Source organism: Caretta caretta, chromosome 16 (genome assembly GCF_965140235.1).
Source record: "Caretta caretta isolate rCarCar2 chromosome 16, rCarCar1.hap1, whole genome shotgun sequence".
NCBI classification, from domain to species: Eukaryota; Metazoa; Chordata; order Testudines; family Cheloniidae; genus Caretta; species Caretta caretta.
Window position 1 is genome coordinate 10231772 of NC_134221.1, and position 26290 is coordinate 10258061.

Consider the following 26290-nt stretch of genomic DNA (forward strand, 5'->3'; position numbering starts at 1 on the left):
CAGTAGGCCCAGGCCTTCCAACTCTCCCCTAAGGATTGGGGGCTTCTGTGGACTGGGGTCCTGTCCATTTGCTGGATCAAGCAAAAGGCCCCGAATCAATTTAAAACTGGGCTACCGATGCAAAAATTCTTTCTTTGCCTACTGGTCCCTGGAGAATCCAGTTTGATGTAGTATATGTGCCCTCTCTAGAGGATGCTTCAGAGGGCTGGTAACAGAGCCTCCCCCCCTGCTACAGAAGGTACAGATAGTGCCACCATAACACAACACAATGGCATCTTGAATACAGTGGACCCTGTGATGTGTGTTTACACCACACAAGCCCTGAGCAGGTTAATGTGGGCCAATTAACCTTATATGCTGCACCTTGAGGGAAGAGAGGGATTGATAAGGCCTAATTGCAGATGAAACCCAATGCGGGAGGAGGCCTGCAGCAATTCCCTAAAAGAAAAGGGAGTTGGCTAGGAACAAAGGGAAATGTAGGGGGACAGTTATCCCTGGGGTACTATCCTAGACTAGGGAATTGGACAAGAGGCCAAGAGGGATGAAATAGCCATGGGAAGTAGAGGAAGCTGCAGTGGCAAACCCAGAGATAGGTAAGAAGGTAGAGAAGTGGGGTAGGAAGGAGCCTCGGGAAATCACAACAGAGCCTGAGACTGAGCTCTGTGTTACTAGTCCTAGGGTTCCTGGGCTGGAACCTGGAGCAGTACATGGGCCTAGATTCCCCTACCTGCCGGCACAGGACCTGGAGTTGGAAAAGAAACCTGCCTGAAATTGGCATACAGACAGCTTGTCTGGTGGGACTTGGTAACCCCAGAAGGGGGACTCTATAGTGAGCTGGCCAGAGGGCTCAGTCATGAAGAGCGAACCCCCTGAGTCCCTGCGAGATGGGGCCACCGCAGAAGCAATCAATAGATGGTGGCACCCGATGGGACGAGAGCCTATTCCCAGACCTAGCCACAAGGAGGAGCACCTGAGCCCCTTCACTGACCCCCAAAGGTATTAAACTTAATTCAGTAAAGTAGGCGAGTGCAGGAAATTGTCACTGTGTAACATACACAATTTATGAATGCTGGTTGGTATTATGAAGCTGTTACTATGAACCTTGTTGTATCGTGAATGCCCGTGTGTGTGTGTAATCACCATGAGCTGCAGGGCTGTGTCAGGTCTCTCTGCCAGCCCAGGGACAATGGTGCATCTTCAGAATTCAACCACAACCTATTGAAAGCTGCTTGGGAGAAAGGGTGGCTCCTGCCCAGAGACAAACAGTGTTCTCTTACCTATCTGCAGGGGTCTGGACTGCGTGGAGTGGAAAGTTCCCCAACACAGAACAAAGAAGCCAAGACGTGAAATACACCAAGGGGAGATATAAACAGGTTCAGAGCCATCTTGGGGTGAGATTCACAGGAAGTTCCAGCAGAAGGAAGGAGGGGGTTGGGCTGGCTAAGGTGAGAGGAAGCAAGCTCACCTAAGGAGAAGGCTCCACAGTTAGGAACATTTGTGCAGGAGCAGGAGGACTCTGGACAACCCAAAATGCTGTGACCTCTGCCCAAAGAATGCCCTAGACCAGTGAGGAAACTGAGGCAGGAAAATGGGTATAGGGTTTATTATTTTTGAATAGATCTGTGTATGTCTCATGATTAAGTAAAGAGCAGTGAGGGTTGGACTTCTGTGCAAAGTGTCTGCGTGTGAGCTATATGATATGCCTACCATGTGGCCCCTTGAAGAGGTAACCAAAAGGCCCACCGATTTGGTGGAGTTCAGGGAAAGGGTGCGATTACGCTATATGGGGAATTTGGGGGCTCAGCGTTAGTTCCAGGGACTGGCTAGGGGACCATGTGGTGGCAGATCTCAACACGGGGTGCATCTTGAGTCTGTGCTTAGGGACCCCAAGGTAGATGCCTGGGCTTTGTTCAGACTCCAAGTCTCCTCCCAATAATCCGGTGGGTCGCCAGCAAGGGGAGCCCAACTAGATCTGTGACATCAATCCCAGCATTCCAAAGAATCTCCCATGGGATGGGCTTTAAAATCATGAGTGTTTAAAAAACAACAACTATTGGATTCCTTTTATTTGCCTTCTGGCTCTTGAGCATTTAGGGTGCCCAGCCAGGAGGACTAGACACATACTTTGTTTATTAATAAAAGCTGAGATTCTCATGTGATCACTTGACTCCCGAAGCTGGGACTGTAAGAAAAACACTTAATAGTGTGATTCCTTCAATGAAATTATGAGACGTGGCAGGACTGAAATTAGGACAAAGGTGTCTCCAGTTGGCACCACAAAAACAGAGGCATGCCAAGTCGCCGGCCCTAAAGTCTGATGGGGACCAGGTCTGGCAGCCATAATTAATTTGGGGAGTGCTATAGTGTTGAGTCATGTTGATAACCAGTAGATAGGTGGAAACAGGAGAGAAGCAAGAGTGGTAGGGCCTGGAGAAGACTCTTCCCCTGATGAATGTTCACTGCCTGAGTCTTATTCCGAGTGAGTTTCTTTTGCAGTTTATGCCTGTAACTGAGAATTCAATTTCTTTTAACGGAAAACCTGATATAGTGAAAAATGTGAAATAAAGCAGAAAATAATAAAAGAGGAGGTGGGGGGGGAAACCTATTCAAATAGAGGGGAAAAAATCTTCATTTCCATGGCTGTTATCTTTCCCTTCAGGGCTTGGGATTAGCCATTTCCCCTGGTAAATTCAGCATTTTTCAGGGTAGGAAATGTAACCTCTTCCTACTCACAGACACTTGTTATTTCGTACCTTACTGCCAGCGAGGATCTTAATCAACCAGAAAAACTGAAAATGACAAACAAAGAGGAGACAGCTTTGCTATCTGAGGTTCATTAGCTCCCACAGACCTTTTAAATCTGTATGAAACCAGGAAGAAAAGTACAAGAAAGGAGAGGGCTTTCAAGACACCTTGCTGGTAATTTCCACCACCACCCCACCCCCTGTGCTCCCGGTATCCGTTCCTGTAATGAGTGGCATATCTTGATTGTTTTCCCAAGGTTTGCATTTATCAGAGTAAACACCGAGTGGAGCTCTGCCCCACTGAGGCAAGCATGGGATGGGAGGCCGACGGAGGAATGGCGCATGCTTTGTATAGCGCAAGGTTATCTAAATCCATCTCTCAAGAGCGTTGTCATCTGTGAGGCTTGAAACACAGGGAAAGGGGGAGCGTGTCACACGCTCAGTATAAACACACGCCAGGGAGCTGTCAACGCTGCTCATCTGCAACAGCTTCAGAGGGAGGTGCATGTGGCAGCCAGCTCAGATCTTGACTCTGGAGTACGTCCAAGGCTAGGACAGTGGAGCAGGAGAAGGGTTGACTTTGAAGGCTAATTCCCCCGGCCACAGACACCCTGGTGTTGAGCCAGTGGAACCAAGGAGTGAGAAAAGCTAACTGAAAGGATTAGCCCTTGGTCAAAGACATGCCAGGCCAGGGAGGGCCAGAGCCACATCTGGTATAAATCCATGTCTCTCCATTGGCAGCAGCGCTAGAACCGGCTAGAGTAACTTTGAGATCGGGATATGGGGTTCCTTTGAAATCGAAACGGTTTGTGAAATCGAGTCCATTTCACAGGAATTTTGTTTATGAAGAAAACTGGGGGGCGGGGGGGGGAGAGGGAGGGGAAATCCCAACAACGTGGAAACATCCTGTTTTGACATTTTCGGAATGAAATGTTTTGATTTTAATTTTTTTTTTAAAAAACAACTTTTTGAAGGTCTACATCAGATGACAGCAGCAGGGAGGGATAATTTGCCATCTGTGCAAAGTGATTTCACTCTGGTGCTGCTCGTTGCAGTAGAATTGCAGAGCTGGAGAGAGACCTGGTGCTGATGGTGGATGAAACATCTGCAGGAAAAACCCAGGCCACTTTATAGCCTGGGAGTAGTGACACGTGGGAGAGCGTGGACCAGGGGTACCATGTACAGCTCTCAAAGCACATGCTTAAGGATGTAAAGAGGCAGCAGGTGCAAGCAAGGGGTGTCAGGAGTTTGGGAAGAGCTGCTGAGAAGAAGGATCAGGCAGAATTAACTTCCACAGTCTAGTCAGAGGGAGACTAAGGCATGGACCCTCAACATGGGCAATGCCAGCACCTTGCTCTTCCTGTTGTACTCCGAGGGTGGAAAAGGGTGCGACCCACCCGCCTACAAGGGGTGGCAGAGAGGGGAGGGGAGAAGATGATCTCCAAAAGAGATGCAGGAGTTGGAAAATAAAGGGATGGATTAAACTGCTCCCTGGCCTAACAAACTCAAGCTGCAGGCGAAAGCCAAGCATGGGGTCGCCCCAAACAAGACTGAAAGGGGGGATGGCAGAAAGGAGAAAGGCATGACCAGCAGCTCATGGAAGAGCTGGAGAAATCTGTTGGAGAAGGGGAACATGGTGGTGGAAGCACAGGCTAGCTGGCGAAAGTAGGAAGATAGGGGATGCGAGATTCCTATGGGGGACTGTTCCATGTCCCCAGAGCACCTAGCATGTGGTATAAAAGATATGGGGTATTCTAGGGGCTCTTGTATCCCTATTACTATACACCCCACTTTGCCAGCTAAAAGCACCAGGTAAAGTGGTGGACTCTTTGATTTTTAGGGGCTTTCCAGAGAATCCCAGCTTTGATTTAAAATCAATGCCTCTCCCAGCCCTTTCTGCTGAGCAGAGCTAGCGTTTGTTGTCTAAATCAGTGAGCTGTCAGATGGCTTTGGGAAATTGCAGCCAAGCAAGCAACAGCAAGGATATGATGAATGCCACTTATCCTCCCGCCCAGCCACTCCAAGGCAAAGCCTACTCAGGACTGTTTACGAAGAACTCCTCGGAGCTGGGGCAAGGGATGGAGTTTGGGGGCAAACTTGAGGCAGGGCGGCCCTATAGCTTGTGATTGGGGCTAGGAGCCTGGGATTCTAAGCCTGCGTCTGGCATGGACTTGACGTGTGGTGTTGGGCGAATCAATTAACTTCTTGGGCTTTAGTTTCTAAGTGTGTCAATAGGGATAGTACTCATTTACCTGCATTTGTTCCCCACTGGGGGCAATCGGGAAGATTAATAAATTAATGTGTGTACAGCTCTTGCATTTAGTGTGTTGTTGGAACCGTACCTTGAAGGAGCTTCTCTACTTAGGAAATCTGGGGGAGAGACGTTGCAGGAGAAGCCCATGCTCTGTTAGGCAGAGACAGGTGGTAACTGTGAGCAGGTCTACACTACAAAATTACTTCAGTATAATTACATCACTCAGGGGTGTAAAAATCCATCCCCTGAGAGACGTAGTCAGAGCTGTCCCTTGGGTACGGCAAATTGGGGCGACCGCCCCGGGTCCTGTGCTTTGGGGGGCCCCACAGGCAGGGAGGTGTGGCGGGCGGGCAAGCGGGGTGAGGAGGCAAACGGGGAGGCAAGCAGCAGGCAGATAAGGAGGAGCCCCCCTTACCAGAACCTCTCCGACCCCCAGTGCCTCCTGCCCACTGGCGGGCCCTGCTACTCAGCACCTCCCCCCCCCCAGCGCCTACCACAGATCCGATGTTTCACGGCATCAGGAGGTGCTTGGCGGGGGGGGGGGGAAGGAGCGAGGGCGCAGCGTGCGCGGGGGAGGGGGTGGAACTGGGCGGGCAAGAGGCAGGATGGGGGTGGGAAGAGGTGGGGTGGGAAGAAGCAGGGAGGGGCTTTGGGGGAAGGGGTGGAGCTTGGGCGGAGCCAGGCGGAGCACCCCCTCCGGCAGATAGGGGCTGAGTTTCTAATGTCCCGGGCCTCAAACCCCCTTCGGGACGGCCCTGGACGTAGTTACACTGACCTAAGTGTTGGTGTAGACAGCGTTACGTCAGTAGGAGAGCTTCCCCCACCAACATAGCTGCCACCTCTTGCAGAGGTGGATTCGTTACACCCGTCGGCATAGAGCGTCTTCACTAAACTGCCACAGCGGCTCAGCTACCTTGGTGCCGCTGGGCCAAAGCCGTGGTTTAAGCGTCGACCTGCTCAGTGTCACTGGATAAAGAGGATCTGTTTCAAGCCCCTGGGGTCCAGGGTGATTCCCGATCACCACACGAGACCAGGAGAGAACAGAACTTAAACAAAGTAACCCAAGCGGAAGAATGACGCAGTGAAAAGCTCCGCCAGAGCTGAAACCCTCTGGAAATACGGAAGACAACGGGAAGAGATTTAAACAGCACTTCACTCAGCATCGGCAAACAGTGGCTGCCAGTGAAGAGGCAGCAAGGTCCAGCTGCTCAAAGACTGATTTCAATGGCATTTAGGAGCCTATATACCTTTTGAGGAGCAGGGCTTTAGGGTTGCTAAGCCAATCCAAAGCATGGTGAGGGTGTGCCACCTCCTTCCACCTGTCACAGGGTGACCGGACTCTTAAAGGGGAACAGCCTCAGCTCTGCCATAGTTAGCTGCCTCCCAGCCTGAGAAAGTGGGACTAATGGGGCCAGGGTTTAGTATGGCCAACACCTGCTCCTCATAGAAAGGGCTGAGAGAGCCCTGTGAGCAATTCCAGGGCCTCCTGAGGGAGGATCTGCAGATAGGTCCCTGGGAGAAGCTACTAGAGTCCCCTGGAGGAAAGGCAGTGGGAAGCTGCTAGGGAACAGGGTTTCCTGGGAGGAAGCCTGGTGAGGCAGTGCTCAGCTATCAGGGCAAGGAAGAAATCGGCAGGGCCCCAGAGCAGAGGAGAAGAGCAGGGAAGTCCAATGAGAGAGGGACTCCTGGGAAGGCAGCTTGGGAGACGTGCTCTATAGCAGAGCGGAGAAGACGCAAAGGTAGCCCAGAAGGCAGGTTGAAGAGTAGCCCAAGAGGGGCAGAAGAATCTTTATGTTTGTTTGGACTTTTAGTTGCACTTTTGTTACCTGGGAGGCAGTTGTTTGTTTAGTGTCTTGGCTGGAGGATCAAACTGCATCCCCCACACAAGCCCACGTGTGCGGAGGGGTCGAGGGGACCCATCTCAGAGGAGGAAATTGAGGCAGCGAGTGCCTGTAATCTGGGGGAGGGGGTGACGTGGTAGCCACACCCTGTGAGAGACCCCGAGGGACCCTTCCCCTCCCTGGAAGAAAGACAGGCTAGGTAGAGATCTAGAAGCTCTACAGAAACACTTCCACTCTGGGCCCAACAAGAAAAACTGCGGGCATTTTATGTAGTCAGTTCTTAACAGCAGTGGGGCGGGGACTAGGAAAGAAAACGATTGAGAACCCCTGCTTTAGAGCAGACAGGGTAAAAGATGTAGTTAGCCATTCCCACTTTGGGGAAGGGACCCAAGAATCAACAAAAGTTACTGTCCGTAATAGCAGAAGGTTCTTAACCCCTCATAACAGAGGACTCAGTAGCCAGCTGTGAACCAGAACTTCCCCAGCTAGCCCCACTTCTTGTGATTCTGGTTTTGGCCCATTTTATGTGTTTTGGCCTTGCTTACACTCATCATGGCCCTGCTTTCGTTACTCTGGCACAAACTCCTGCGTGGCCACTAGCTTGGTTTAGGAGCAGCTTATTTCAGGGTAGCTTAAACCTGTTCCGAATCGCAGTTAGCGTAAGCCACTGGGGAGAGCTGCCATACCGCCTTTTTCATTGGCTCAGCTAAACCAGTTTAAAATCACACCGTTAGTTAAATCCCTGCAATGTTGAGTGTAGACAAGCCCCTGGGGTGCCCAGTGGTTGATCTTCTGCCCCTGTACTTCCAGCAGAGCTCAGCTAATCTTACGCTTCTAGTCATTAGTAGCCCAGCAACCACAAAGAATAGCTTTTACCCAGGTGTTTGCATTTGTCCTCAGTTCTCTGGGCAGGATAGAGAGACAAAATGCTACAGTGGCTGACACAGAGGAAAGCAAACAAAAGGAGAAGATGCTAGCTGTTTAACTCCACTCCCACACTCCTCGTGCACCAGAGAAGGACACCCGGGACCGGAAAAAGCACAGACACTCAAAGGGGGCAAACTCCCAACAAAACCACCCCCTGCAGACTCCTAAAGAGACAGACCACCCTGTGCCAGAGCCTCTCCTGAAAGCTGCCAGGTTAGGAAGTGAGGGTCCTGAAGATTGTTGGGGTAGGGGGAGGTTATGGTGGGAGAGGGTCTAACCGGTTCCTAGCCGTGCAAGCTCCTTTGCCTCGGTTCTGCAGAACTTGGGTGAGCAAGGGCTGTAGTTTGCAAACATGCTGAATCCAGAACCCAATGCGAGTGCGAGTGGGCTTGAGGTTCACTGTAAAGTTTCTCCTGGAAATACATAGAATGCTCGCCTAGAAGCAAAGAACTTCCGAAGCACCCTGGCATCTGACCAACGTTACCCCTCCTCCCTTCACTTAGCATCCCCAGTGCTGACTTTCTCGCCGACATTCTTCTCTCCAACTCTTGCACCTGACACTTAGTCACTCATCTCAAACCTGCCTAAGCTAGACTGCAAGCTTGGTGGAGTAGAGGCCTCTTCTCCTCCATCTTTGTAAAGCCCCATGCCCTCCTCTGGCACTATAGAAATAAAAGATCATAACAGCCTAGGTATTTTTCTTCTTAATTTCTCACTTTTCCCTGCAGCCGATGTGATGTACCACCCCATCTCCAGCTGACGGATGGACATGCAGCTCCTTTGAGTTTAGCAGCAGCTACAAACTTCTGCCCACATCACCTGACATGGACTGGGATCTGTGTAGTTTCAGGTTCTGTGCTTTACCCCTGGATGTTTAGTGGATACATTATTGCCCTCACCAGTTGCAGGGAAAAGAAGATGGACTCTGTCTTTGGTCTTGAGTCACTCACATGGCTACACGATCTAGCATTATTGTGTTATGTGAGAATTTAGATGAATATGTCTGGTGCAGTGGTAGATCTTCAGTAATCCATGCAAGACTGGGGATTATGAGACTCCTTGCTCCTATGTTCTAAAGTTAGCCTGCAGATTTAGGGCAAAAATTTCAGCTGGATTTGCCAGAGTTTGTTTCCAGATTCCTGTTGGCGCTGCAGTCACTGGCATCAGCAGCAAAAAGGGAACTTGGTGGCCCAGGGGACTAAGAATGGGAGACTGGCCTCTTCCTTACTGGGTTGTGAGTTTGAATCCAGCCCAGGCCACTAGGGTTTACAAATTGTTATCCTGGAATGGCTGCTCACTCTCAGTCCAGTTCTTCCTGGACAAGTCACAGCTGTCTACAATGCCAACCATAGCCTCCCAGTTAACTCCTTGCTGGTGGGCTCAGTAAAGATTGTGCTACAGAAAGGGACTATTGTGACACAGCTGTTGTCAAACACTGCTCCTTCCAGCACACCCTCAGCTTCAGTCTCCTGCGTGATCTGTCTGTCTATGACACAAAATTAACTTAAAATTCTAGAAGGAGGAGAGGCGGGAAATTGGGGAAAACATAGCGTCCAGGAGTTCCATTGAAAATCAGTTACACAGCAGGTGGGGGTTATGCCAAGAACAACGTCCTATAAAAACATTAAAATTCCCTGCAATTTTCATCAATCCCTTCTGCAGTTTCTCTTCCTCTCCCCCACCCCCTCAATCCGTGGTGACGTTCAGGAGAAGGATGTCTTTCTCATATTTTTTTTTGTCCTGCTGGCTATGGGCGGGTGGAAGAGGGGAATGAGAGAAAAGCCCATTCCACAAATGTAATTAGGCCTGTATTACGCTGTGAATTACTCATGGTATTTTGTTTAGAGCCATTATTGGCTGGAATGGCCCTGAAATTGAATTGTGCTGCAGACTGGCAGTCCCATTTCATTTTCCTCGCATTCATTTGTGGTCAGGGATTGCATTAGAATCAGAGAAGAGTAAGTATGGGTGGGGGAGGAGAAGGAGGAGGAGGGAATCAGGGCAGGGGGGAGGGATCTCCAGCAGTTATTTCCTCTTGGAGAAGATTTCATGAGGTGGGCAAAGAAACCAAATGAAAACCAAGTGTTTGCCCCACAGAGCCGTGGTGGTTTGATGTGTGTGTTATAGGGTTTTCCTTTCTTTTCAATAGCATTTAGTGGTTGGAGGAAAGTTTTTTTCTGACTCAATTGGAAGGCCAGACCTCACCCCTCAAGTGAGGGGTGAAAGGTGCTGGCTTGACACCCTTCGCTTATGTAGAGGAGAGCAGTGGCACATGTGGCCCTGGAAGCTCCTCTTGCTAGTTCTACGATCCTAGGACTCAACCCTATCTGGGAAGGGCTACCCTGGGAAACAGAGAAATTAGTTCAGCCTCCATGGCTCACTTAACCCATAGGCTCTTCGCAGAGACTGTCCCTGGTGGTAGAGGAGTTTCATCTGTGTGCAGACACCCACCCACTGGGAACGGGCCTGGGATCAACACAACAGGAATAAGAAAAGGAGGACTTGTGGCACCTTAGAGACTAACAAATTTATTTGAGCATAAGCTTTCATAAGCTACAGCTCACTTCATTGGATGCATGCAGTGGAAAATACAGTGGGGAGATTTTATATACACAGAGAACATGAAACAATGGGTGTTACCATACACACTGTAACGAGAGTGATCAGGTAAGGTGAGCTATTACCAGCAGGAGAGCGGGGGCGGGGGGGACCCTTTGTAGTGATAATCAAGGTAAGCCATTTCCAGCAGTTGACAAGAACATGTGAGGAACAGTGTGTGTGTGTGGGGGGGGAGAATAAACATGGGGAAATAGTTTTACTTTGTGTAATGACCCATCCACTCCCAGTCTTTATTCAAGCCTAAATTAATGGTATCCAATTTGCAAATTAATTCCAATTCAGCAGTCTCTCGTTGGAGTCTGTTTTTGAAGTTTTTTTGTTGAAGAATTGCAACTTTTAGGTCTGTAATCGAGTGACCAAAGAGATTGAAGTGTTCTCCAACTGGTTTTTGAATGTTATAATTCTTGATGTCTGATTTGTGTCCATTTATTCTTTTACGTAGAGACTGTCCAGTTTGATCAATGTACATGGCAGAGGGGCATTGCTGGCACATGATGGCATATCTCACATTGGTAGATGTGCAGGTGAACGAGCCTCTGATAGTGTGGCTGATGTGATTAGGCCCTATGATAGTGTCTGCCATCTGAGTGGTGCACATGCAAATGGGGAAACACAGAGAGAGCAAGGGTGATCGAATGCAGTGATACTCGGACTGAGGCTAATGAGCTCGAAGTGGCTCTTGAATGTGTCTCCCGCGACTGCGGCTCTTTGCAGCACATGATATTAAACCAGTGTGTGATTTTAATTAATAACCAATCAGGAGGCTTTTAGTATGTTATTAACCAACTGTAGTGGATAAAATAATAATATTTGGTCAGTCATTTTGCTTTGGGAATTTTTTTTTATATACACACATTAAATATCTCCCCATCATACTTTTGGGTAATTTTGATCACTAATTTGGCTCCTGAACCACTGAGGTCTGAGTATCACAGATCTAGTGGTTAGGGCAGCAGGAGCCTGGACTTGGGAAGGTCTCAGTTCCCTGCTCTGCAACCGACATCCCATGTGACTTTGGGCAAGTCACTTAGGACCATGCTTTTAAAGCTATCTTAGCACATCGGCCCCCAACGCCCCTTAAAATCAATGCATGTGCAATGCATCTTTACCTCTGCCTGAATAACTTTATATTTCTGGCTTTTAGCCTTCCCGTGTCTCAGCTGCCCATTAGTAAAATGGGGATACTTGCGCTGCCCTGACTTGCCCCACAGGGGCGTTGTGAGGAGAAATACATTAAAGAGTGTGAGGTGCTCATGTACTCCAGTGGCAGAGGTCAGCTGCGTACCGCAGACAGGGTGTTGGCACAGGGTGTTGGGTGAGTGTGTGTAAGGGGAGCTAGTGCACATCTGTTAATACGGGAATGTGCATATCAAATGGCATATTCCCATTAGGCAGCAAACTGCTTTACAGCTCAGGTCTCTGCTTCCTAGGGAGGCTGCCAATGCCCCCGGCTTGCTCTCAGGATTGCTTTAATGAGCGAAGAGGCAGTGGATTAGGATTCTACATACACCCAAGTGCAAAGGTTGGCTTTGTGATCTTGCACATGGGATCACAGCTCCCTTTGAAAGGGTCCCTGGAAGGGCTGTGGCAGGAACAGACCGGAAAGCAGCTGGCATCTGCAGCAGGAAGATTTTCTGCCCCCCCTCATCTTTAAACCATGTCTCTCCCTGCCCCCGCATTGGAATAACCCAGGGATTATCTACCGGCAGGAGAGGTGTAATCCATTTCTGCCACTGTCCATATGTCAGGTATGATTTTAATTTCAGATAATGTCAAAACCAGATTAAAGCCCTATCATCTATGTAAAAAACCCCGCCCTCCTCCCCACGGCACTCTGCACTGAACTACCGGGTCGGCAACCCCTCACATCTCTTCCTGCACAGACACGCTTGGCTGTCTGCAGCATCTCTGACCTCACACATGGATCTAAACAGGGGCGGGTCTCCCAGGCCTGGCATCTCTCCTCATGGACCCTGAGCTAGGATGACCTCATGGCCCTCAAGTTCCCTTCAGCACAGCTGTATGCAAAGCTGAAGCAGCAGCCCCTCATCATACACACGTCTTTCCCATCCTGCATTTACTGCCTTCATGGCTGGGACTTTATTTGTTAAGACTCAAGGCCCTGGAGATGGGCGATGTGGGAAATATAGTCACTCTATTCCCGCCTATGGGCATCGGTTAAATGAGATGCCAGTGTAGAGGGATGGGGGTTAAACGATGCTTACACCTCCAAGGAAGGGGTGAATCTTAGTTCTTTGGGGCAGAGGTCATCTTTTGGTTCTTTGTTTGTACAGTGCCTAGCACTGCAGGGCCGTGGTCCCTGCCTCAGGTGCTGAAGGGCTACGAGAACACACACGATAATACCCAGCTCTGGCACTGCATCTGCAGAGTAATAGCAGAGGAGGGGGACGGAGCAGGAAAAAATGCCAAAGATAGTAGATGTGCGAAGGTTTTGAATCCTGAATCTGTGTGCGCCTCTGTGCACATGTGTGTCTAGGCATGTGCAAATGTGAGGCAGGGTGGGATTTTCTCTCCCTGTTCTGTATCTCTGCTTCCCCTCTTCCTTTTCATTCTGTACTTCCCCCTGTTGCTGGTTGTAGCCTCCCCTCCTCTGTCTCCTTCTTCCTTGATGATCTCCTCTGTTTAGCCTTTGTTGCTAGAAGATCTACAAAGGCTGACTTTCAGGGGGTGAGGACCTTAGCACATTCCTCTTGTCTCAGAGGCTAGAGCGCCTCCCAAAGGACCACTAGGGCACATCTCCGTAGCTGTCAGGTGCAGGGTGTGCACACAGCCATCATATGGGCTATTCCACCAGGTGGGTCATTCTTTCTCCTTTCTAGCATCTAATGGCTAAGGGGGCCAGCACATTCATGACCTCTCCTTTCCATCTCACACATCCTTGCTCTCTGCCTTGCCTTGCACATCCCTGGGCCAGTCTTGTGTATAAAATGCAGGACTATGGATCTGAGTTCTAGTCCTGGCTCTGCTAGAGCCTCACTGTATGAAACCAGGGAAGTCGCTTAGACCAACATCGTGAGACACAAAGGCCCACAAATTAGACACCTGAGTCCACACCTAGGCACCTAACAAAAAACAGCCTGAATTTCACTGACATCACTGGGAGCTGCGGGTCCACAGCCCCTCAAAAAATCAGAACATTTTTTAAGATGCCTCAATATGCATTTTGGTTGCTTAACTTGAGGCACCCAAGATTGAAAATGTTGGGCCCAAATCCTCAGCTGGTGTAAACTGGGGCCGCTCCATTGACGTTCATTTTGCTACACTGGTTTACATCAGCTGACATTCTGACTCTGTGGCCTTAACTAATCTGAATCTGTTTCTTCTTCTGTGAAATGGGACCAATAAACTATACTTGCCTCACAAGAGTGAAGGGAGACACAACACTTGGAAAAGTATTTTGAAATCCTTGCATGGAAGGTACAAAGTACTTTCATTACTTCTAGCTTTCTTGGGTGAACATAGACACATCTGTTTCTGCCTCTGCTCATACAACATTTAGCCCAAACGGCTTCTGACAAACAAGGGAAAAATGGACTTTATTAAAAATAAACAAATCTCTTGTCATCTCTAATCCCAGGTGAAAATAACTCATTCTGTTGCATTATTATTTTGTTTTTATTCCTCAGCTGCTAGAGATGCCAGCTATAGAGAAATGCTCCTCCTGTTTGATTACAATGGGCCTGCCAGTGAGGTGCGTGTGTGTGGGTGAATTGATGTTATCATCCTATGGAATTAATGGGCTGCTGGGTTATTTTCATTGCAGCTGCATTGTAGCAAAGGCAGAGTAAATCCAACCAACCAGCTGGGCTTTCCTTTGGAAAAAATTCAGAAATGCGATTAAAAATGATGATGATGATGATGATGCTATGATAATAATAAAGGAACAGTGTTCAGCAAGTGACATGGCCACCGTAGAGACCCTGTTCAAAGCAGATAATTCCTGCCATGTCACATGGACATCTTCGGAGATGGGCCACCATAACCAAGCGGCCCAAGATGAGTGGCCATGTGGACTGGGCTGTGGACTGAGAGAGCTGGGTTCTCTCCCCACCTCTGATCCCTTGGACAAGTCACCTCTCTCTGTGCCTCTTTTTTCCCCATCTGTAAAATGGGAATAATAATGCTTACCCTTCTTTGGAAAGTGCTTTGACATCAGTGGATGAAAAGTGCTCAGTGTTATTATCTGACACTTTCTAGCTTTTGGCATTGGGGGTTTGCATGGAATATGCCCTGTGTCTGATTGACCCCTGCTTTGGATTTTACAATAACCGACCAACAACCTGTTGTAAAACCAAAATCATCCCTAGTTTTTGTGCAGTTTCTAGGCATCTTTACAATATTTAAAACGTGGTTAAAATAGCAAAGCTGCCTGGAGGGGGTGGTCACACCTCCATGTATTTTCACACTGCAAAATACAGTGCCCAGGGAGCTGCCTTGCTTATGTGGGGCAAATCCAAGGGATTCAGCTCAAAATCTGCCACAACAAATACGTAGGGCACTGAGCCCTACAGCCGTGCCTCCTCCCCACCTCCAACTCTGCTTCTGATGACCTGTCCGAGGGAGCAAGTGATCCCAGCTGGTCTCAGTTGTCATGACAAAGCACAGGGGATGCAGCCACTCAGGTATCTTGTTCCATTCAGGGCTCTAGAGATCATGGACCAGATTCTCAGGTGGCCCCATCAGGAAATCTCCTCCAATTTACACCAGTTAAGGGTATGGGCTTATAAGCAAGAACTGAATGTAAGGGCCTGCTTCACTTTTCACCTCCACCCTGTGCAGTCATTTAAACAAGCGGAAAGAGAGAGAAAACCTCTATCACATCAGAATTGCAGCAGTTGGAGCTCAGTTTGGATAGCTCTCATTGAGCCTGACTCTCCTCTCTTAGCCCTGTGTAAATGTGGAGTAATTCCTTTGAAGACCATGGAATTAAACTGGTGTGAATGAAAGGAGGAGTGGGCCCCAAAAACATGACAATGGTGAATGTTGCCCAAATTATGGCTAGAAAAATAAGAAAATCTATTACATCTTGGTTACGTCCCATAACTATTCTTTATATATGTACCTTCTGAGCCACATTGGTTCCCTGGGTGGACAAAGAAGAATTCAACTGTACTATAGCTTGGAAGACCGAGGGCTACACTATATGGCCTCATGAATCACCCTCAGAATTGCCTTTATTGTTGGTGATGTATGAAGTGGTTCAAAGAGAACACGGCTTGATTTTCACATATGGGGTTGAGCTTTTGTGAGTGCTGGCAGCTAAAAGGGGTGGGTGGAAATCTATGCTTTGATTTGCAATCCAGGCACATTTGCTATGAAGGATGACGGATGAAGAGTGAATCTGGAAACACCCAGATGTCATTTCAAACGGTGTCACTTTTTTCTGAACAGAACGGCACTTTAGTAATGTCAGTAGAGTGGGACTGGATGGCTCAGGGGGTTGGCAATGGGGAGACAGAGCTGATATGAACCCAGCCCAGGCTGATAGTGATGGAAATGTGCCACTGTGAAATGAGTTAGTGGGTCTCAGTTCCTAGTGGACAGGTATTCACATCCCCAAATCACCAAAGCCTGAATGGACGACGGAGAGTGAGCTATTATTGAGGCTGTCCTTCCAGATTATTGCAATTTATTACGATATCTAGGGATGAAGCCACATGATCTGAGAAAGCCCTAAATGGCGCAAAACATAGCAGTGCATCATCTTGGCAACACAAGCCATGAACATATCACTCAGCTGCTCTGCACTGGCTCCCAAATGAACACAGAGTCCGGTTCCTATATTTGTAGCCCTCCGTCCAACCTGTACTCCTGAGGGCATTCTGCACCAAAAAATTAAAAATTCTGCGCACAATACTTAAAAATTCTGCAAGTGGGGAGCACAGGCCACTGGCTGCATGAAGGTGGGAGATCACCCTGAAGCCCCTCCAGCCCTCCCCTCTGGGACACGGACTTAGTGGTGAGGCTGCAACTGACCCTGACACAGCACAAGGCCTGGTCCTGCCCCAGAAACACCCCAGTGCCCTGCCCATCTGCACCAGGTGCACCAGGGTGGCTGGTGGGGGAGGCGGGCTGGACCAGGCAGGATCCGAGTGTGGAGGGGCTCAGTATGGGGGGATCCAGGTGTGGGATGAGATGGTTCTGTGTGGGACTATCTGCATGCAGGAAGCTCAGTGCGGGGGTCTAGGTGTGGGAGGAATTGGATGCACAGAGGCTCGTTCTATGGGCATTGGCAATGGGACTCTGCAGAGGCTTCCAGGTGAAGATGGTTGGGGCTCAGCAGAGGGCTCTGGGTGCTGGGGGAGTGGGGCTTGGTGGGGTGGGATTCTGGGTGCAGTTGGGGATAAGTGGCATTGGGTACTGGATGTGGGGGCTCAGGGTGGTGCAGAGGGTGGGGGTCTGAGTGCAGGGAGCTCAGTGGAGGGGTCAGGGTGCAGGGGGTCTACAGGTGCAGGGGTTGAGGTTCAGTGGCGTGGGGTTTAGGTATGGAGGGATAGGGGAGTTCTGGATGTACTGGGTGAGGCTTGGCAGAGGCGTCTGGGTATGGGAGGTCCGGATGCATGCGGGTTGGGTGGATGGGGGAGCAGCTCCCTGTACAGTGACCCCTCCCCCCACAGCTGAGGAGCAATGGAGGGAGGAAGCAGGGGAGGATGCTGAGCTTCCTGCATCTGGGGGAGGTTTCTGGGGGTGGGTCTGACACAGCCCCAGCCACTTCTTGCAGGGGAAGAGGAAGTCCCGTCCTCTTTTGACTCTAGCCCAGCCGGGGCTAGCAGCTGATCCTGGCTCAGGGTAGGAGCCACTGGTTGGGGCGTCCCCAGCCCCGTGGTGATTTACCTCTCTGCCAGCTGCTCCAGGGGCCTGAAACAATGTACCTGTGCTGGTAGGGAGTGGTGCATGACGGCTCCTGCAGCTTCCCTGTCAGAAAGTCATTTTTCTGCAGGGAAGCAAAGAAAACTGTGGGGGACATGAATTCTGCGCCCGCGCAGAGGCACAGCATTCCCCCAGGAGTAAACCGGTTTTGATTATCTGGAAGATTGCCTTGCCCTGTGCTACCATGACCTCTCATGACAGCTACATGCTACCAGAACAATGAAGCTGTCAACCAATAAGGAGGGCTGGAAATGTGGGAGATGGAACTTTTTTAGCAACTGTACCTAAATAATGGAACTCCTTTCTTGAAGAGATAAGGAGGACCATTGGTCTCATTGCATCAGATCTATATGTAAATCCCATCTCTGTCTTAGCTTCCTAGCAATAAATTATTCTCTCTCACTCATACTCTCACACACACAAAAATAAACAAACTTTTTTTCCTATGGGTAGGGAAGGAAGGAAAAAGAGTGTGGGGTTGTCACTGGGGAATCTTCAGTAGGAATAGGGAGGTTATATTATCTCTGAATTTGGCACGACTGAGACCACAGCTGGAATACTGTGTCCAGTTCTGGTGTCCACAAATCTAGAAGGATGTTGAAATTGGATAGGGGACATAGAAGAGTCCAAAGAATGATTAAAGGATTGGAAACCAGGCTTTATAATGATAAATTCAAGGAGCTCAATCTGTTTAGCTTTACAGAGAGAAGGTAAAGGGGTGACTTGATCACAGTCTGTAAGTACCTACATGGGGAACAGAAATTTGATAATAAAGGCCTTTTCAATCTAGCAGACAAAGGCATAACAAGATCCAATGGCTGGAAGGTGAAGCTAGACAAATGCAGGCTGGATATTAAATTAGCCATTGGAACAACTTACTAAGGGTCACAATGGATTCTCCATCAATGGAAGTTTTTCAACCAGGGTTGGAAGCTTTTCTAAAAGATATGGTCTAGTCCAAACACGAATTAATTCGGGGAAGTCCTACAACCCACATCATACAGGAGGTCAGACTAGATGTTGATAATGGTCCCTTTGGGCATTAAAATCTATGAATTGTTATTTCCAACTTTAAATACTAAGGAGGTATTCCAATACCACAGTGATGTGCACCAGCTAAGTATCTAGGTATTATCGATAGGGAAAACTGTCAGTGTGGCTGCCTTTAGTGCAGTATCTGATATGTAGCTAAAGAGGTGTTCTCATTCTCTGGTAGCAAGGGGCTAAATCTGAAGGTTGGACAAGAAGTAATGGGCTTAATCTGCAGTAAGGGAGATTTAGGTTACATAGTAGGAAAAGCTTTCTAACTGTAAGGGTAGTTCTGCTCTGGAATAGGCTTCCAAGGGTGGTTGAGGGATCCCCATCATTGAGGTTTTTAAGAACAGGTTGGACAAACACCTGCCTGGGATGATCTAGGTTTACTTGGTCCTGCCTCAGCGCAGGGTGCTAGACTTGGCCTTTTGAGGCCCCTTCCAGCCCTTCATTTCTATTATTCCATAAGATGCAATATTTGGCTGTGGATCACGATTTCAAACACCCTCAAAGGCCAGGTCTGTTCTGATCCGCGTTTTGGTTTGGCCCAGTATAAAGTTCCTGTGGGAAAACTTGGATAAAGATGTTAGATACACCAACATGAAGGGTTTTTGAGGCCTACTGCCAGGTTTCTGGCACCTTCTTCTGAAGCAGCTGGCACTAGTCACTGTCGAAAACAGCGTACTAGGCTAAATGGACGTGCTCCAGTCTGGCAACGCCTATGTGCCCATCTCTGTCCTCCAGGGGTGGGCAATTCAAAAATGCTCAACACTGGCCGAACTCTATAACCATTGAAGTCAATGGCAAAACTGCCAGTTGACTTAGAGTATGTCTACGCTGGAGACTGTAACCTCCAGCTCCAGTGTAGATATATCCTCAGATGGCAGCAGAGTTAGGCCAATGAAGAGCAATGGGCTTCAATGGGAGCTGAGATGGGCCAATGGTGAGAACTTCTGAGAACCCCACTCTTGAGCTCTAAAGCTAGCAGATAGCAGGAACACTTATCTATCTATTTATTTAATAATTAAGCTTTTTGTTTTGTTTTTACATTCAAAAGCTATGCCCAAGGAAAATGACATGCTAGGCCAGAGCCCTGAAAGCCTTCTCCACCCGTTCTCATTAACGCAAATGGCTCTGAGAACGGTGATGGACCGAGGAGTGTTTGAAAATGTTCCTATTGATTGAAAATGAATAATTATCACCCTCTCCTCGTTCCAGGGCTTTGTGGTGAGCGGAAGCACTAAGCGGGATTAATAACTACTTTTCATTACTTTTAATGCAAACTATTGATTTTAAAGTGTTGTAGGGTATGACAGTTTATTACAATAAGACAATAAAACAGACTATATGAAATAATTGAGAAGAATCTCTTCCTTTTTCCTGCGCGATGCTAGGACATTATGTTCTGTGGCTGCGGAGACATTTATGGCAAACTCTATCCAGCAATGGCAGCTTAAGCACTCTATAAAACAGCACTTTGGAGCTGGAGTATTATAAATAATAGGCAATAAAACTGGTAAATGGGGCTTTAATTTGATTCCATTATGTCACGGAATGACAGCAGGGAGGGGGCAGAGCAGCGAGGGGATTGGCTGCTGCGTTCAGTTTGTCAGCGTGATGTGAACAGGAGGGCAGGGGCAGTGCCATGGGTATCACCACACCCATGTGACCAGCAAAAGCAAGCATGGATTCTGGGCCTGATCCTGGGAGATGAGATGCTAAGAGCTGCGACTCATGGGCGGGCGCCATACGTCAGGACTCTTCCCTGCCCTGTGTCTGATATTTTAGACAATATTTGTGCTGCTACTGTAGCCTCGGATTCACCTGCAGGTGGCACGAACCCACCGGCTGCTGTGTGCCACCTTATATGAACCTGCCCTCCCGGCAATGACTGTTTCTGCTGTTCAGTCTGTATCTGGCATGCATCCAATGGCTTCCATGCACACTCAGCTAGAATGCACAAAACTTCTTTCCAAGGCACCTTGCTTATCACGCACCTGGTATGTGCCACCAGCATCGTCTCATCCAGTGTACAGTGATCCTCATCCTGGATGGCCTCTCCTTATCTGCCTGCAGAGCTACCCAAACCGCAGTCCAGGCTGACTCCTCCCCAGCCACCTCTGCCTGCTCCGCAGGTAGTAGTAACACTGCGCTAGCACTTAGAGGATCCAATTAAGGATCAGGCCCCATTGTGTTAGGTGCTGTACGTACACATGAGACCGTCCCCGTACCAAAGAGCTTCTGTAACCCCCACAGCTCCAGGGTGTGGTGTTGTGTCCCATCTAGTGGCACCTAGATCACTTAGAGAGAGAGGAGAAATGAGTCTGCTCTACTGCCGTAGCTAAGAGCCAGTTGGCTTTCAGCTCATGTGGTAGAGGCTTATGCTTTAAGCTCCAGAGGCCCCAGGTTCGAGACCGGGGTCCGTTGGCATTACACTTCCACTCCTCATTGGGTTCCACTTGCCATCGCAACCAGACCCTCAATAGCCTGTCACTTATCCTGCACTGGGCATATACTTGCTGCTAGTTAATTACACCCTCATCTGGAGCCCACAAGGAATTCCCCTGAGTCACTGCTGCTTCTTTCATTGCCGAACACATGCCACCTTCCGCAGTGTCGTCCTTCCTCAGCGAGAGCCTGCCACCATTTCCGCCTCTTCCAGCGCTTGGCACAAGCTAGCAGAGGCTCATGAGAGGGAGCAGAGCAGGCCGGGTAGCCAGTACGTGTCCCAGTGTGGTGTTAGCAGTGCATGGCATTAGCAGAAGGGGCCGAGTAGCAGCCTGGCGGAAGATCTCTGCATGCATTTTACTACACACAGCAGAAGCACAATTGATTGAGAACAGATTTCTGAAAAAGACCCAGGGCAGGCAGGACTAACATGGCTTGAATCTAATGTGGCGGAAGAGCAGTTTTGATAATGGGCTTAGCAAACAAATGCGCACTTAATTCCCGAATGCTCCGGAAAATCAGCACAGCGGCTCCTCGCTGGGCTTTCTTCGTCTGTCTTTTGTGAGCGGTATGTCTATGAACTGCCAATGGGTGTCACTGCCTGGCAGCCAGCGAGCATCGATATGCATGACCCGTTCCTCTTCGGAAAGCAGAGAGAGCACCAGCATGGAGGATGCAGTCATTCGGGGGGACTGGATGGCTCAGGAGGCTAGTAATGCGATACAAAATCTATCGCCTCAAGGCTACCGGCTCAAATCCAGCCACTGAGAGAAAGCTATTACCATCTGAGGCCTAGTCAATATCTAGTGATATGTGAAATGAACTGGGGGTCTCAGCCCAGTAGGTTATGTTCTAAAACCACTGGCACTAATTGGGCCTCTGGTTGTTAAGGCCAAGGATTGAATAGGACACAGAGCTAAGAAAGCCTCAGGGTTGTTTAACTGGTGACACATACACCTTCTTTTGGTCCCTTCAGTGTGCACATTAAATCAGCTCCCTTGTTACACTCACACCCTCTCCCCAAAATGCAGGTTGTCCCACTGAGTCCAGGTATGAGGGAGGGAAAAGAACCTGATCCACCAAAGCACTTAAGCATATGCAGAACTGCATATATAGGAACAGTCCCATTGACTCCAGTTCCGGGGTTCACGTTGCTGGATCGTGGCCTAAATTAACCTCAGGGGTGCGTTTATCTAACTTACATCATCTTTGGATGGCACCCAGTCCCTCCAGGGCAGGGGCAAGGCACTGCGGCAGTAGTCAGTGTGGGAGTGAGTATATTAAAGGTTGGCCTGAACTGTAGGATCTGGGTTCTCTGAAGCTGTTGGACACCCGGCATTTTGGTTCGGCTCACGATGGACAGAGCCCTAGACTATGTGTATAGGGTCCAATTGCTAGATCATTTGGACAGCTTTGCCCTTCTTGGCACTCAATCTGGCACAATCCCTGAGCGCTAAATCAGCTTCAGATTGGAAGCTCATTGGTAGGGTGACCATATGTCCCGTTTTGGCTGGGACAGTCCCTTTTTTAAGCCCCGTCCCAGCTGTCCTAAATTTTTTGGCAAAACTGGGGATTTGTCCCGTTTGCTCTTGCCCAGGTGATCATCAGTTGGCAAGAGCAAATGGGACAAATGCCCAGTTTTGCCAAAAAAAAAAAAGTGGGGTGCAACCCCTAGCGGGGCATGGAGGAGTGTTCTGGTGGAGGGGTGAGAACGGCAGCCTTGAGCGGAAGGGAGGGAGGACTGGGGACAGCCGCTTGGGCCAGGCCAGCCCCACATGGGCAGGCGGGCAGCAGGGGGCTTCAGGCCAGCCCCACGCGGTGTCCCATTTTCCCTTTGGGAAAATATGGTCTCTCTACTCATTCGGGGAGGACCTTCCTTTTGTTCTGTGTTTGTACAGCACCTTGCACGATGGACTTCTAGTCCGTGACTGGGGTTCCTGAGTGCTACAGCACAAACAAGTAATAATAGCATTTAATACAATAGATGGGCTAGGAGCGTGAGTCAGCCCTCCGGACGTGAGACCTTCTGCTGAGCCAGGTCTGGGCCATCTGCGGTAGAAGCAGCAGGTCTGGGAGAAGGGGAAGCTGCTTGGCTTATTGCCATGGACGCCATCATGGGTCTCTGCCCAAAGCAAAACAGGGGCTGGTGGGTATTGCACGGTCGAAGCACAGCGGCTGGTGGTTCATGTAATGGGATAATACTGTCAGCTGCAGTGCGCCAGTCCAATCAATACACATTCAAAGGGCATTTTGCAGGAGTTGCGCCAAAGGTCAGGACTTAAAAAACCACAGGCTACGGAGGTGAGACCTGCCCTGAGACCTGGCAGTATAGCAAATTTTTATTATTAATTTGATGGTGGTAACATCTAGGAACCTCAGGCATAGAGGAGGACCCCATTGTGCTGCATGTTGTATGGATATATAGGTACCTCCACTCCTCCCTCTTTCCAGCCCTATTGTTGGACACCAGTGGGCTACTTTAAGACAGTGTCCCAGCTCCTTGTGCCCTGGCTGGCTGGCATGTCGGCCCCAGTGTTATTTAAACATTATTGCTCTTCTGCTGTTGTGGTTTCCTCAGGATAGTTTTGCATTTCCTTCTTTCTTTCATTTTCAACCCTAAGTCAAATCTTTCGTGGCTCTTCTAAAGCCTTTCCCCCAGTGCTTAATGTGTGCCAGGGCTGAGCCCTGGTACCTCCGGGTTTGCCGCATCAGTTATGAAAGTAAAAAACATTTCTTGAGCCCTGTCACCTCTTTCACTACAAAATAAGCAGTTTTCCACCCTGGCAGGAATTAAGTCTGTTAACACCGCTGTTTGTGTGCATGGGAGCAACAACCCCCTGTGTACAGATGAGGAAAATAAGGCAAAGTGGCTTACCCAGTGCCTGGCAGCGAGTCAGCGTCTGAGCTGGGGATAGAACCCAGGGCTCCTGTCTTGTAACCCATGCTGGCGCCATTCCCTTCCCCCGGGAAAGAAGACACAAAAGGAAGGGCTTCCTGGCCTCTCCCCATGGATTTGGAGTTGTCATTGCTGAGTGGGAGGGTCTTTCTGTCCATCTCACCCATGTGTCTAAGATCTCTGAGCAAGTGTCAGGAAGGAGGTGTGGGTTACTGCTCATACCTGCTTCTACTGGTTGAGGGTGGAGGTCCTTTCCCAACTTGGACAGGGCTTGGATTGGAGAAAAGAAGTGACTGGTTATGCTCTCCCAAACTCCATCTACAACTCAAACTCTGCCTGCAGCCCCCTCCTGACTCTAAGGTGCGAGGACACTCTCTGTATGTCATGCAGCTCTGAGTAATATTATTTTCTCTATTCTTCTGTGTGGCTTGACCAGCAGTGAAATAGATAAGTGCTGACATTTAAACAACCATCATTATGCTTCAGAGTTAACACCGATTGAGACAAACAGGAGTAGTTCACACCTCTTGGACCTATCGATTCAGTCTCTCAGGAGACTCAGGTGCCGGTTACACTTGATTTATGTTTGTAAAGTCATCGGTGCAACTAGAGAGACACTTCAAGCTTTTTCAAATGAAAGCTCTGCTCCAGACTTCCTGTGTGACCTGGGGCAGGTCACTTAGACCCAGATCCTGAAAGGTATGAGGCGCCTAACTGCCCCTGAAGTCAATGAGAGTTAGGTGCTTAGACACCTTTGAGGATCTGGGCCATAGTGTCTGTGCCTCAGTACCCCATCTGTACAATGGGGATAATAGCACTGCTGGCTAGCTCACAGGGACGTTGTGAGCATAAATACATAAAGATTGTGAGCTGTTCTGATACTACAGTGTTGAGGGCCAGACAAGTACCTCAGCTCGATTTAGTTTTAGATTTTTGGGGGGTGACTAATCCCATCTAACCAAATGCCTACGGAACTGTTTCTGTAAATAAAGTACAATTCCCCCTCCCCAAACCACCCATGCACACCCCTTGTTTCCATTCAACGGTGAAGTTTCTTTGGTAACTAAAATGCAGGAAATCTGGAATTAGGGACTGAAGGAAATACACCGACCCTCCACTACTACTGCGCGGCAAATGCAATCCGGAGGGAAACAAACTCTAATTTCAGAGCGACTGAGGGTGAATTGATCCAAGATTGCGGGGAGCGTGCAATAGACTTGGCCCGGCTCATGGGATGAGAATGACCCCCACAAACAACACGGGAAACCAGGCAGCTGAAAGAAGAGCCTGAGGGTGGCAAGGGGGAAGGAAGGGCAAGGGAGAGCCCAGAGAATCTCTCTGCTTGAGAAATCAGACCCGGGGGACGAAAGGAGTGCAGGTGGGTCGTTTTCTGCATGCATCACATGGGGGAACAGGCAGCAAAATGGAGGGTTGAGGGCCGGGAGGGGAGCAAGGGGATATTTCTGCATACCGAGAGAGCGTGTGAGAGCAGGTGGCAGAGGCCAGGCAATGGGGAGGGTGCGGCCAGAGGATGGTGTATGTGCTGAGAGGAGAGACACCAGCTCTCCTCCTCCTGTGCACAGGTCCTCGGGGAACCTGTTAGCAGAGCTGTCGGAAGGAGGGAGCAGAGGCATAAATAACAAGCCCAATAATGGACTTTATTCCTGCTGTTGTTTCCTCTTCCAATCAACCCAGCTTCCCTGGGAGGAATGAGCTGGCTGGAACATAGAGCGAACGCCGTTTACACCCCAATCACAGCAGGTGTAACGAGGGAGGGAGGAATAGCCTCTTCCCCCAGCCTTGTGTCTAGATGCCCGAATAGCCTGGTGCCATAGTGGGCTGGCTCTGGTCTTGAGAGCACAGTTTGAGACAGGAATGGACTAATTCCTTAGAGAGGAAGGATGGGTGTGTTCACTGGGTGCTTGGGAGGCTTAGGGCCACTTTACAGCTCAGCCCTAGGCCTCTGGGCTGACCCTGGGCAAGTCCCATCACCTCGAGCCTCGGTTTCCCACCTTTAAAATGGGAAATTAATCGCCTTTTGTCTGCCTTGTCTAGTTAGAGGGTAAGCTCTTTGGAGCAGGGACTGTCTTTGGCTATGTGTCTGTATAAAGCCTAGAACCGATGGGCCTCTATATGCTACACAAACAACAACAATAGATGCACCCATTAAAATGTTCTGCTTTTGGGGTGGCCCAGCCCTACTGACATGAGATATTGCACAGTTATAGCGCCTTCCATCGGCGGATCTCACACTCCGCCTCGCAACAGCACTGAGAGGTGGGCAAATATTATGATCCCCATTTACAGATGGGAAAGCTGAGACACAGTGACGAGGAGTGGCTTGCCCAGGGTCAGTCTGTGGCAGCACTGGGGATGGAACCCGGAACTCCCACCCCTGCGCCTTGAACACCAGAGCAGCCTGTTGCCCTTGCAAAGACCTGCTCTGCTCACTTGTAGCGTGCGCTGCTGTGTCAGTGTTAGGGAGATATTACAATCCACTTTTCTGGTCCTGCACCGTTCAGTGGGAAGCCCTGGCCAGTGCTATGAGTCACAGAATCATAGAATATCAGGGTTGGAAGGGACCTCAGGAGGTCATCTAGTCCAACTCCCTGCTCAAAGTGGGACCAATCCCCAATCC